This window comes from Mercenaria mercenaria, chromosome 7 (genome assembly GCF_021730395.1).
Source record: "Mercenaria mercenaria strain notata chromosome 7, MADL_Memer_1, whole genome shotgun sequence".
Lineage (NCBI taxonomy): Eukaryota > Metazoa > Mollusca > Bivalvia > Venerida > Veneridae > Mercenaria > Mercenaria mercenaria.
Genome location: NC_069367.1, coordinates 54,735,111 through 54,747,266, shown reverse-complemented (window position 1 = coordinate 54,747,266; position 12,156 = coordinate 54,735,111). Strand labels below are relative to the sequence as shown.

At 36.6% G+C, this 12,156-nt stretch overlaps 1 long non-coding RNA gene across 1 annotated transcript in view; it reads left to right on the top strand.

Moving 5' to 3' along the window:
* LOC123554134 (uncharacterized) overlaps positions 1-9,497 on the top strand; it is a 107,598-nt gene extending 98,101 nt beyond the window's left edge. The window contains exon 5 of the long non-coding RNA XR_006686948.2: positions 2,107-9,497. This is a non-coding gene — a long non-coding RNA (uncharacterized LOC123554134). The remainder of the gene's footprint in view (positions 1-2,106) is intronic.
* Positions 9,498-12,156: the final 2,659 nt, after the last annotated feature.

Sequence of the window (12,156 nt, the reverse complement as noted above, 5' to 3'; positions counted from 1 at the left end):
ATTGTTTAACTTTTGTACTGAGTTACTTCCCCTTAAATTCCAAGAATTAGTCTATTTTTAGAAATTCTGTTTTTAGATTTTCAATATTTCAGGTATTTTTCTAACTTTTTGTTATTAGTCCTAAGTAAAAAGTAAAGACATTTTTCTGTGGTAACATTTTCGTTAAGACTTTTTTTGTATTCCTTTTTAGTGTATTTCTTTTATTAGAGATTTTTATATTTACCTCATCCCTCATCTTTTAATATTTGGTATGTTGCATTGCTTAGTGTCTTCTACCAAAATTGTTCAAATTATGCCTCTGGGGTAAAAAGAGGCCCTGTCCTGGGTGTCCCAAGTTATACATAGACTTAGACTTATATAGGAATTTTTTTTAAAAATCTTCTAACTGAAAGTTCAAGGCCTAGGCTTGATATTTGGTTTGTAGCATTGCCTAGTTGCTCTCTAACAAGATTGTTCATACTATGCCCCTTGGGTGAAAAGAGGCCCTGCCCCGAGGGTCACTAAGTTTTTATGTGAGTTATGTAGGAAAAAATACTTTAAAAAAATTTCTGATCATATTTCCTAGACTGTTTAATTATAACTACCTGATGACCCAAAGTAATTAGGGGTCTTTTGACTGTGATCTTGACCTACTGACCTACTTTCTTGTTTTTTTTAAATACAGCCATGAAATTTGAATGATATAAATTATACAGCATTGCACACTGATCTTAAAACTGACATTTAGTGACCATGAATTTGCCCTATGACCTACTTCCTTAATATTTTAGCAGTTTGACATTTGAAACATGTAGCTCATAGTACTCAGGTGAGCGATCCAGGGTCATCATGACCCTCTTGTTGCAAGAATTATGGCCCAGTTTTGGACTTAGAAAATCTGATTTCTTGGTTAAGTTTCGTGTTTAGGTCAGCTTTTCTCCTAATCTATTAAAGCTATTGCTTTAAAACTTACAAAACTTGTTTACCATCTGTACAGCATGAAACAGAACTCAATCCTGCTTTTTGCAAGAATTATGGCCCCTTTTGGACTTGGTTAAGTTTTATGTTTATGTTTAGGTCAAGTTTTTTCCTTAACGGTTAAAGCTGTTGCTTTAAAACTTGGAGGAGTTATTCGCTCTTAAAAGCTGACTCTGCAAAGCAAGTACCATAACTCTACATTGCTTTTTGTAAGAATTATGGCCCCTTTTGGACTTAGAAAATCATGGGTAGGACAATATTTCTATTATCCAGAGACAAAAAAATCATATGAGCGTCTGCACCCGCAAGGCGGTGCTCATGTTTACCAGTAAGGATGGCATTTTCATGTTTTATGTTTTATTTTTTGTTTTCATTTCATTGTAGATCTAAGCCTGACATTTTTGTAGCACTTTCAAGCAGATTTTTGGAATTTAAAAAAATGTAAACAAACCAAATTACACATGTATCCCTCCCCATATTTCAGCTGTCATTTTTGAAGAAATCCCATAGTGGTAACATAATTTATTGTCAGGCAAAAAATCTCTCTAAGAAGATACATGACCCACACTTTTCTTGGTATTTTTTGTTGTTTAAAGCTCATTTATGAACATAAGACGAGTAATTCTTTTTGTAAAATGGATCCGGCTATGTACTACAGCTCTCAGAAGTTTGTTTAGTCTATATAGATTACATAGTAAGTATTTACTACTGTATAACCTATAAAAGCTAGGTCAAGTTCAGTAACCAGCCTTTTTAGGCCCTCAGTGTTCACAAAACATTTTCAGTCTCAGCTGAGTTTGATAATAAAACTGTATTTGTCATTTATATCTAAATAGCATGCTTAAAACTAAATTTTAAGTTAAATACTATTTTTAAGTGGCTATTCAGTATTGGTGGCCAGTCTTAGTTGGAATTTGACCTTAAAGTTTTTGTAAAATTGATATCAAAATTTCAAACTCAAACTCAGCCGAGACCAAAAAAGGTTTTGTGAACAGGGGCCCAGAGCAGTATCTCCAGAACTATGGCCCTTGAATCTTAAAAAAATTTGCATATCAGATACATGTGAGAATTACATCCCTTTGATTTTGGGTCTGTGATTATTACTGCAAGATGAGTGTATTTTATGATAGTTTGGCACTCTTGTTACAGAATGATGACACCTGACAGAATGTAGCATCCGGAGGATAAAGGCCTAACAGATGGGACATTCTGGCTAATGACTCAGAAAATAGGAGACAAGATGGCATTCCTGTTGTTCACAAGGACTAAGTGCAGCTTAAAAGCTCCTCAGCAGCTGAGGTCATAAGTACTGTAACTTATGGGGTCATACTGGCATATTCAAGCAACCTAAATAGATATGTGCTGTTCAACAGAAGATGTTGCAAGAACGTTAAACAAGGCAATGAAGTCACTTATGGATCCTGTGCCTGACGAAAACATACTGTAGAACCAGAAATGTTTGCCATCTTTCCAGTTGGTGAAACAGTGTCACAAAAATAAACATGTTGTCATGCAACAGGACTTTTAAAAATTCAGTATAAAAATAAAAATGACAAGAGAATATGTTTTGCAAGACAAGAAAATTGTTCATTTGTTAATAATCTTAACTTTCCTTAAAACTTAAACATATTTCAGTAAAATTATTAGAATGACCATAACTTAGTTACAGGGAATTCTGAAACTGTGTTAAAGGCTCAAAGTTTCCCGACACCTGATCTTAAACTTGCAAAATTTTGCATTTGCAAAATTATGTTTCCTCTTTACTGGAAAATACGCATATTTCATTACCTCTCATGAACAGACTCAATCAAACTGAGTAAGCTATTATGCTGCTTGATTGCATTCTATGCTTCCAAAGGATCTTCTCACAAATTTTTAGCTCATCAGAGCACAAAGTGCGTCAACGTGCGTCGTCCGTCGTGCATCAACATTTGCCTTGTGAACACTCTAGAGACCACATTTTTGACCCAATCTTTATGAAACTTGGTCAAAATGTTTGCCTTGATGATCTCTAGGTCAAGTTCGAAACTGGATGATGTGGGGTCAAAAACTAGGTCAGTAGGTCAAATCATAGAAAAAGCTTGCGAACACTCTAGAGACCACATTTGTGTTCCAATCTTTATGAAACTTAGTCAGAATGTTAGCATGATGATCTCTAGGTCAAGTTTGAAACTGGGTCATGTTGGGTCAAAAACTAGGTCAGTAGGTCAGATCAAAGGAAAAGCTTGTGAACACTCTAGAGACCACATTTTTGACCCAATCTTTATGAAACTTGGTCAGAATGTTTGTCTTGATGATCTCTAGGTCAATTTGATACTGGGTCATGTGGGGTCAAAAACTAGGTCAGAAGGTCAGATCAAAGGAAAAGCTTGTGAACACTCTAGAGACTACATTTTTGACCCAATCTTTATGAATCTTAGTCAGAATGTTTCTCTTGATGATCTCTAGGTCAGGTTCAAAACTGGGTCATGTGGGGTCAAAAACTAGGTCAGTAGGTCAGATCAAAGGAAAAGCTTGTGAACACTCTAGAGACCACATTTTTGACCCAATCTTTATGAAACTTGGTCAGAATGTTTGTCTTGATGATCTCTAGGTCAAGTTTGATACTGGGTCATGTGGGGTCAAAAACTAGGTCAGTAGTTCAGATCAAAGGAAAAGCTTGTGAACACTCTAGAGACTACATTTTTGACCCAATCTTTATGAATCTTGGTCAGAATGTTTCTCTTGATGATCTCTAGGTCAGGTTTGATACTGGGTCATGTGGGGTCAAAAACTAGGTCAGTAGTTCAGATCAAAGGAAAAGCTTGTGAACACTCTAGAGGCTACATTTTTGACCCAATCTTTATGAAACTTGGTCAAAATGTTTGCCTTGATGATCTCTAGGTCAAGTTTGATACTGGGTCATGTGGGGTCAAAAACTAGGTCAGTAGTTCAGATCAAAGGAAAAGCTTGTGAACACTCTAGAGACTACATTTTTGACCCAATCTTTATGAATCTTGGTCAGAATGTTTCTCTTGATGATCTCTAGGTCAGGTTTGATACTGGGTCATGTGGGGTCAAAAACTAGGTCAGTAGTTCAGATCAAAGGAAAAGCTTGTGAACACTCTAGAGGCTACATTTTTGACCCAATCTTTATGAAACTTGGTCAAAATGTTTGCCTTGATGATCTCTAGGTCAAGTTCGAAACTGGATGATGTGGGGTCAAAAACTAGGTCAGTAGGTCAAATCATAGAAAAAGCTTGCGAACACTCTAGAGACCACATTTGTGTTCCAATCTTTATGAAACTTAGTCAGAATGTTAGCATGATGATCTCTAGGTCAAGTTTGAAACTGGGTCATGTTGGGTCAAAAACTAGGTCAGTAGGTCAGATCAAAGGAAAAGCTTGTGAACACTCTAGAGACCACATTTTTGACCCAATCTTTATGAAACTTGGTCAGAATGTTTGTCTTGATGATCTCTAGGTCAATTTGATACTGGGTCATGTGGGGTCAAAAACTAGGTCAGTAGGTCAGATCAAAGGAAAAGCTTGTGAACACTCTAGAGACTACATTTTTGACCCAATCTTTATGAATCTTAGTCAGAATGTTTCTCTTGATGATCTCTAGGTCAGGTTCAAAACTGGGTCATGTGGGGTCAAAAACTAGGTCAGTAGGTCAGATCAAAGGAAAAGCTTGTGAACACTCTAGAGACCACATTTTTGACCCAATCTTTATGAAACTTGGTCAGAATGTTTGTCTTGATGATCTCTAGGTCAAGTTTGATACTGGGTCATGTGGGGTCAAAAACTAGGTCAGTAGTTCAGATCAAAGGAAAAGCTTGTGAACACTCTAGAGACTACATTTTTGACCCAATCTTTATGAATCTTAGTCAGAATGTTTCTCTTGATGATCTCTAGGTCAGATTTAAAACTGGGTCATGTGGGGTCAAAAACTAGGTCAGTAGGTCAGATCAATGGAAAAGCTTGTGAACACTCTAGAGACCACATTTTTGACCCAGTCTTTATGAATCTTGGTCAGAATGTTTGTCTTGATGATCTCTAGGTCAGGTTCAAAACTGGGTCATGTGGGTTCAAAAACTAGGTCAGTAGGTCAGATGTGGAAAAGCTTGTGAACACTCTAGAAGAGACCACATTTTTGACCCAATCTTTATGAAACATGGTCAGAATGTTTCTCTTGATGATCTCTAGGTAAAGTTCGAAACTGGGTCATGTGGGGTCAAAAACTAGGTCACCTGGTCAAATCAAAAGAAAAGCTTGTGAACACTTAGAGGCCACATTTGTGACTCAATCTTTATGAAACTGGGTCAGAATGTTTGTCTTCATCATTTCTAGGTCAATGTGAATCTGGGTCATGTGGGGTCAAAAACTAGGTCAGATCAAAGGAAATTCTTATCAACACTCTAGAGACCACAATTTAAGTTTGAAACTCATGGGAATTTGTCAGAATGTTTGTTTTGATGATCTATAGGTCAAGTAAGAATCTGGGGTCAAAAACTAGGTCACCGGTCAAATCAAGGGAAAACCTTGTGAACACTCTAGAGGCCACAGTTGTAACCAAATCTTTACGAAATTTAGTCAGAATGTTTGTCTTGATGATCTTTAGGTCAAGTTCAACTCTTGGTCATGCGGGGTAAAAAACTACGTCAGTAGACCAGATCAACTCTGGTGAGCGATGTATAGGGCCGTCATGGCCCTCTTGTTATTAATTATTACAAGGGCAGTCTTTAAGTTCCGTGTGGCAGCTGTAAAAAGTCTCTCCATACTTTGACTCAGTGTTGTTATATTTTCTTGTTCTTTAAGATCATAGAGTACATTCATTAATCCCCTGCCATGAGTGGTGGGTTGTTAAAGGAATGGTCTCTGTCCATCCTTCCGTCTTTCTGCCCTTCTGTCTTCCGTCCTTCCGTAACATTTGTATCTGCTCTATATCTCCTAAACCCCTTGAAGGATTTTCATGAAACTTGGCTCATCAAGACGATGTGCAGAACCCATGAGTCAGCCATGTCAGTTCAAGGTCACAACTCAAGGTCAAAGGTTTTAGCCTTCCATTTCATGTCCGCTCTGTATCTCCTAAACTTCTTGAATGATAATCAGGAAACTGATCACCTTATCAAGACGATGTGCAGAACGCATGAGTCAGTCATGCCGGCTCAAGGTCAAAGTCACAACTTAGGGTTTGAGCCTTCCTTTTTGTGCTCACTCTGTATCTCCTAAACCCCTTGAAGGATTTTCATGAAACTTGAGTCAAATGATCACCTCATCAAGACGATGTGCAGAACCCATGAGTCAGCTATGCCACTTCAAGGTCAAGGTCACAACTCAAGGTCAAACGTTTGAGCCTTCCATTTCGTGTCCGCTCTGTATCTCCTAATCCCCTTGAAGAATTCATATGAAACCTGGGTTAAATGATCACCTAACCAAGACTATGTGCAGAACTGATGAGTCAGCCATGCCAGCTCAAGGTCAAGGTCACAACTTAGGGTCAGAAGTTTGAGCCTTCGTTTTTGTGCCCACTCTGTATCTCATAAACCCCTTGAAGGATTTTCATCTTTTTCTTCTTGTCGTTCACGACTACACTGTCAGACCAGTAGCCTTGAAGAAACTTGTGGTTTGCCGCAGATCCTCAATGCCTCCATACAGTTTCTGGTGGATTGAGGTATCTATCGGCCAAGTCGCAGCTCGCTCCTGGTCATATGCTTATTACATCTCTGAAGTATATGCTCCGCAGTCTGATCTTCTTCACCAAATGAACAAGTTGGCGATGATGCCAGTCTGTATTTCTTGTACATGTGAGCATTGAGCTTGTTGTGCCCTGAGCGGAGCCTGACCATCATCGCTTGTTCAAACCGATCAAGGATTTTCATCAAACTTGGATGAAATGATCACCTCATCAAGAACTCATGAGTCAGCCATGTCAACTCAAGGTCAAGGTCACAACTCAAGGTCAAAGGTTTGAGTTCTGTATCTCTTAAACCCCTTGAAGCATTTTCATGAAACTTGGGTCAAATGATCATCTCATCAAGATGATGTGCAAAATTTGTGGGGCAGCCATGTCAGTTCAAAGTCAAGAGCACAGCTCAATGTCAAATGTTTACCCTTTAACTTTCCATATCAGTGGCAGGGGATTTAGCTGTTTTCAGACTGCCTTGTTCATACTGAAATAGAATTCTGCTTAAGCCAGTGCTAGGGGGCACGAGGGGTGATGCACATTTCATTACCTCTCATGAACAAACTCAATCAAACTGATTAAGCTATTGTGTTGCTTGGTTGCGTTCTATGCTTCCAGACGATTTTCTCACAGATTTTACTATCACAACAGCAGTCTTTAAGTGCCATGTAGCAACTGTAAAAAGTCTCCCCGTACTTTGACTTGGTGAAGTTATATTTTCTGGTTCTGCTGTAATAGAATTCCACTTATGCCAGTGCTGAGAGGCAGGGGTGAGGGTTGTTGCACATTTCATTACCTCTCGTGAACAATCTGTTCTTATGTTGCTTGGATGTGTTCTTTGCTTCCAAAAGATCTCACAGATTTTATTACAATGCTTTCATTTATAATTGAGGAATAAGAGGGCTGGTAAAAAAATTCCAGGAAGAAAATCAGTTATTTAATGCTCTGAGACTAGAAGATAATAAGGCTAATTTTTCCACAATAGCAGCTTTATGATTTGATTTTTACCAAACTGGCACACAACTTGTATCACCATAAGATCTTGGTTCCTTTCTTGAACTGGCCAGATTCCATTATGGGTTCCAGAGTTATGGCCCCTGAAAGAGCCAGAACTTGTCTGCAAAATAGCAGCTTCATTTATGATTTTATTTTAACCAAACTTGCACACAACTTGTATCACCATAAGATCTTGGTTCCTTTCTTGAACTGGTGAGATTCCTTTATGGGTTCTAGAGTTATGGCTCCTGAAAGGGCCAAAATTAGCTATTTTGACCTTGTCTGCACAATAGCAGCTTCATTTATGATTTGAATTTAATCAAACTTGCCCAAAACTTGTGTCATCATAAGATCTCAGTTCCTTTCTTGAACCGGCTAGATTCCATAATGGGTTCCAGAGTTATGGCCCCTGAAAGGGCCAAAATTAGCTATTTTGACCTTGTCTGCACAATAGCAGCTTCATTTATGATTTGATTTTAACCAAACTTGCACACAACTTGTATCACTTCAAGGTCTTGGTTCCTTTCTTGAACTGGCCAAATTCCGTCATGGGTTCCAGAGTTATGGCCCCTTAAAGGTCCAAAATTGGCTATTTTGGCTTTTGCAGCCATATAGAGACTTCATTTATGGTTTTATTTGATACAAACTTCCAAAGTATCTTCAACAACAATAAATCTTAGATTCCATGACAAATCAGATCCAATCGTAGGTTCCAGAGTTATTTTATATCTGATTACCTCCCCTGATTGTAATCAAAATGGATTTATATCAGTAAGTACTTATAGGACTTATTTGAAATTTCATTATTGTCATTAGTTGGACTGAGACAATCAGGGTAGATAACTATGGACTGATTTTATGTCAAATTACCTCCCTTTATTTCAAATTAAAATGGGTATATCTCCGTAACTAATGAAGATACTGATCTGAAATTTCATTTATGTCAACAGATTTATTTGGCAGAGCCTTCTTTTGTTCACTTACAATATTTTTTTTAATTACTTCCCTTTTACGTTACTATAAATAGCTTATATTTAGTAACTTTTTTATTACTGCGCCGTAGGGAAAAACCGAGACCACTTTTCTGTGGTACAACATGGATGGTACCTCCAATTTTTAGGTGCATTTTGACATATCTGTACCTTGTAAGAATTGTTTTTTTCTTTTTGGTTAAATTTCTTCCCTTTATTGTTCCTGTCCTTTGGACTTAAATATTTTTACTGAGGACCTTCTTGTCCTCAAGTGCAATGATAACAGGTGAGCGATATAGGGCCATCATGGCCCTCTTGTTTATTTGATTGCATTAAGTTTATATATGGTTTTTGGATGTTCATATATGTGTATGTGTTAAGCTGCAAGAAAGAAAACGTTCAGCATTTACTTTTGTGGCCGAGTGGTTATGGTCACTCGCATTGGAAGAGATGCCATTTCTTTCAGGTGGTTGCAGAACCATTTGAAATATATATATGTGTACAATTCTCTCATTTCAGGAAGTTATTCACCTAGCTTACAAAAGTTTGATAGTTCTACCAAGGTATTCTTAAAGCACCCATGTAAAGTTGGAATATCACTATTTTGTTATTTTGTTGGTTAAAACTTTTAACATGTCAAATCAAAAGTACTTCACAAACTTGTTATACATTATGTTATTGTGATGAAAATATTGTATTGTTTTTATGTGTTATGTTGATAATTTTTGCAATAAGTAAACATTATTTGATAGTTTGTCTTAATTATTACTACATTTGTACAATGTCATATCATACATATTACATGTTGAATTTATTGAACAAGTTAATAAAATGACACTCCTTCTCATTGAGGTAAACATTCATGCCAGATATATACAAGATTGGTCCATACATGTCAGAGTTATGGTCTTGACAAAATCGCACACACGCACATACACTGACCCGCCAGAAATGACGAAGTAGAGCTCACCGCAAGCGGGCTCAACAAAAATGTTTCTTAACCATTTAAAGAATAAAAATGTTAGTGTTCAATAAGCTATATTGCTTAATTTTAAAAATATGAATCATGTTTGATGCAAGAAAATATTTTCATTAAAACACAGAATAATTACCATAAAATTCTGGCCTCCTATTGTTTTAGTGTGTGGCCTTCTTCATGTTTTAGAATTTCAGGCTAAAGTTTTATGCACTTTCACTCTATCTCAGTTATTACTAAATGGATTTGATTCAAACTTAAAACAGTTGTTCCACATCATCACCTACATCATGTGACACACAGTCCATAACTCTAGCAGCAATTTTTTATGAATTATGTCCCACCTTTTACTTAGAATTTAAGATTGGTTTTGATGCATTTTCACTCTCTCTCAGTTATTACTAAATGGATTTGATTCAAACTTATAATAGTTGTTCCACATCATCACTCACATCATAAGACACAAGGACCGTACCTCTAGCACCAGTATTTCATGAATAATCTCCTCGTCTTACTTAGAATTTGAGGATAATTTATAATAGTTGTTCAACATTATCACTCACATCATAAGACACAAGGACCGTACCTCTAGCACCAGTATTTCATGAATAATCTCCTCGTCTTACTTAGAATTTTAGGTTAATTTATAATAGTTGTTCAACATTATCACTCACATCATAAGACACAAGGACCATACGTCTAGCACCAGTATTTCATGAATAATCTCCTCGTCTTACTTAGAATTTAAGGTTAATTTATAATAGTTGTTCAACATTATCACTCACATCATAAGACACAAGGACCGTACCTCTAGCACCAGTATTTCATGAATAATCTCCTCGTCTTACTTAGAATTTTAGGTTAATTTATAATAGTTGTTCAACATTATCACTCACATCATAAGACACAAGGACCGTACCTCTAGCACCAGTATTTCATGAATAATGTCCCCGTTTTACTTAGAATTTGAGGATAATTTATAATAGTTGTTCAACATTATCACTCACATCATAAGACACAAGGACCGTACCTCTAGCACCAGTATTTCATGAATAATCTCCTCGTTTTACTTAAAATTTAAGGTTAATTTATAATAGTTGTTCAACATTATCACTCACATCATAAGACACAAGGACCGTACCTCTAGCACCAGTATTTCATGAATAATCTCCTCGTTTTACTTAAAATTTAAGGTTAATTTTGATGCATTTTCACTATATCTCTGTTATTACAGAGAGGATTTGATTCAAACTTAATGTAGTTGTTCAGTATCATCACTCACATCATATGACACATGGACCATAACTGTAGCACCAGTATTTCATGAATTATCTCCCCTTTTTACTTAGAATTTCAGGTTAAAGTTTTGGTGCACTTTTACTCTATCTCAGTTATTACTAAATGGATTTGATTCAAACTTAATAGTTGTTCCACATCATCAACCACATCATATGACACAAGGTTTATCACTCTTATACCAATATTTCATGAAGTATGCCCCTGTTTTGCTTAGAATTATACTTATTTAATGTTTTGATACACTTTATCTACATCTCTCTTATTATCCCCCGACGAAAGTCGGAGGGATATAGTTTTGGCGTTGTCCGTCCGTCTGTCTTTCCGTCCGTCCGTCTTTCCGTCCGTCCGTCTGTCCGTCCGTCCGGAGCCATATCTAGGAAATGGTTGGGAATATTTATTTAAAACTTTATATACATGTTCACCACAATGAGTTCTTGCGGCCCGTCAAGTTTCAGTGAGATTGCCTAAGTAACACCAGAGTTATGGCTCTTAGAAGTTTCTAGTGTTAACTATATACGGTACTATAAATATGGCATAACTTTTGATATATTTGACCTTGAACTATGAAACTTAAACAGAATTTAGATCACCATACACCATACACAATTTCATTTGGATTTATTTGTAAATTAAGAGTTATTGCCCTTTAATTGTATAAAAATCCACATATTTGTACATAACAAACTTACCATTTTGTAGAATTTCATTAAATTTCTTTCATTCTTTTCCATGAACATTTATTGTAAACATGTGAAGTTGTGTACCCACACCTGGTCGCCCCCTTACCTTGATCACACACCTCCCCCCTATCCCCCGACAGCCCCCCTACCCCCCCCCCCCAAAAAAAAAAAAAAATTCATTCCTTATTTTAGATTTTTTTCAAACAAGCTTCATATACATGTTCACCACTATGAGGTTATGGGGCCCATCAAGTTTCAGACAGATTGCCCAAGTAACACCAGGGTTATGGCCCTTAGAAGTTTCTAGTGTTAACTATATAGGGTACTATAGATCTATAGATATGCCAATTTCTGCATCATAACTTTTGATATATTTGACCTAGAACTATGAAACTTTAACAGAATTTAGAGCACTATAATGAGGTTGTGCACAGACAATTTTGTACGGATTTCTTTTTGTAACTTCAGAGTTATTGCCCTTTAATTGTCTAAAAATCCACATATTTGTACATAACAAACTTACCATTTGGCAGAATTTCATTAAATTTCTTTCATTCTTTTCTGTGAACATTTATTATAAACATGTGAAGTTGCGCACCCACACCTGGTC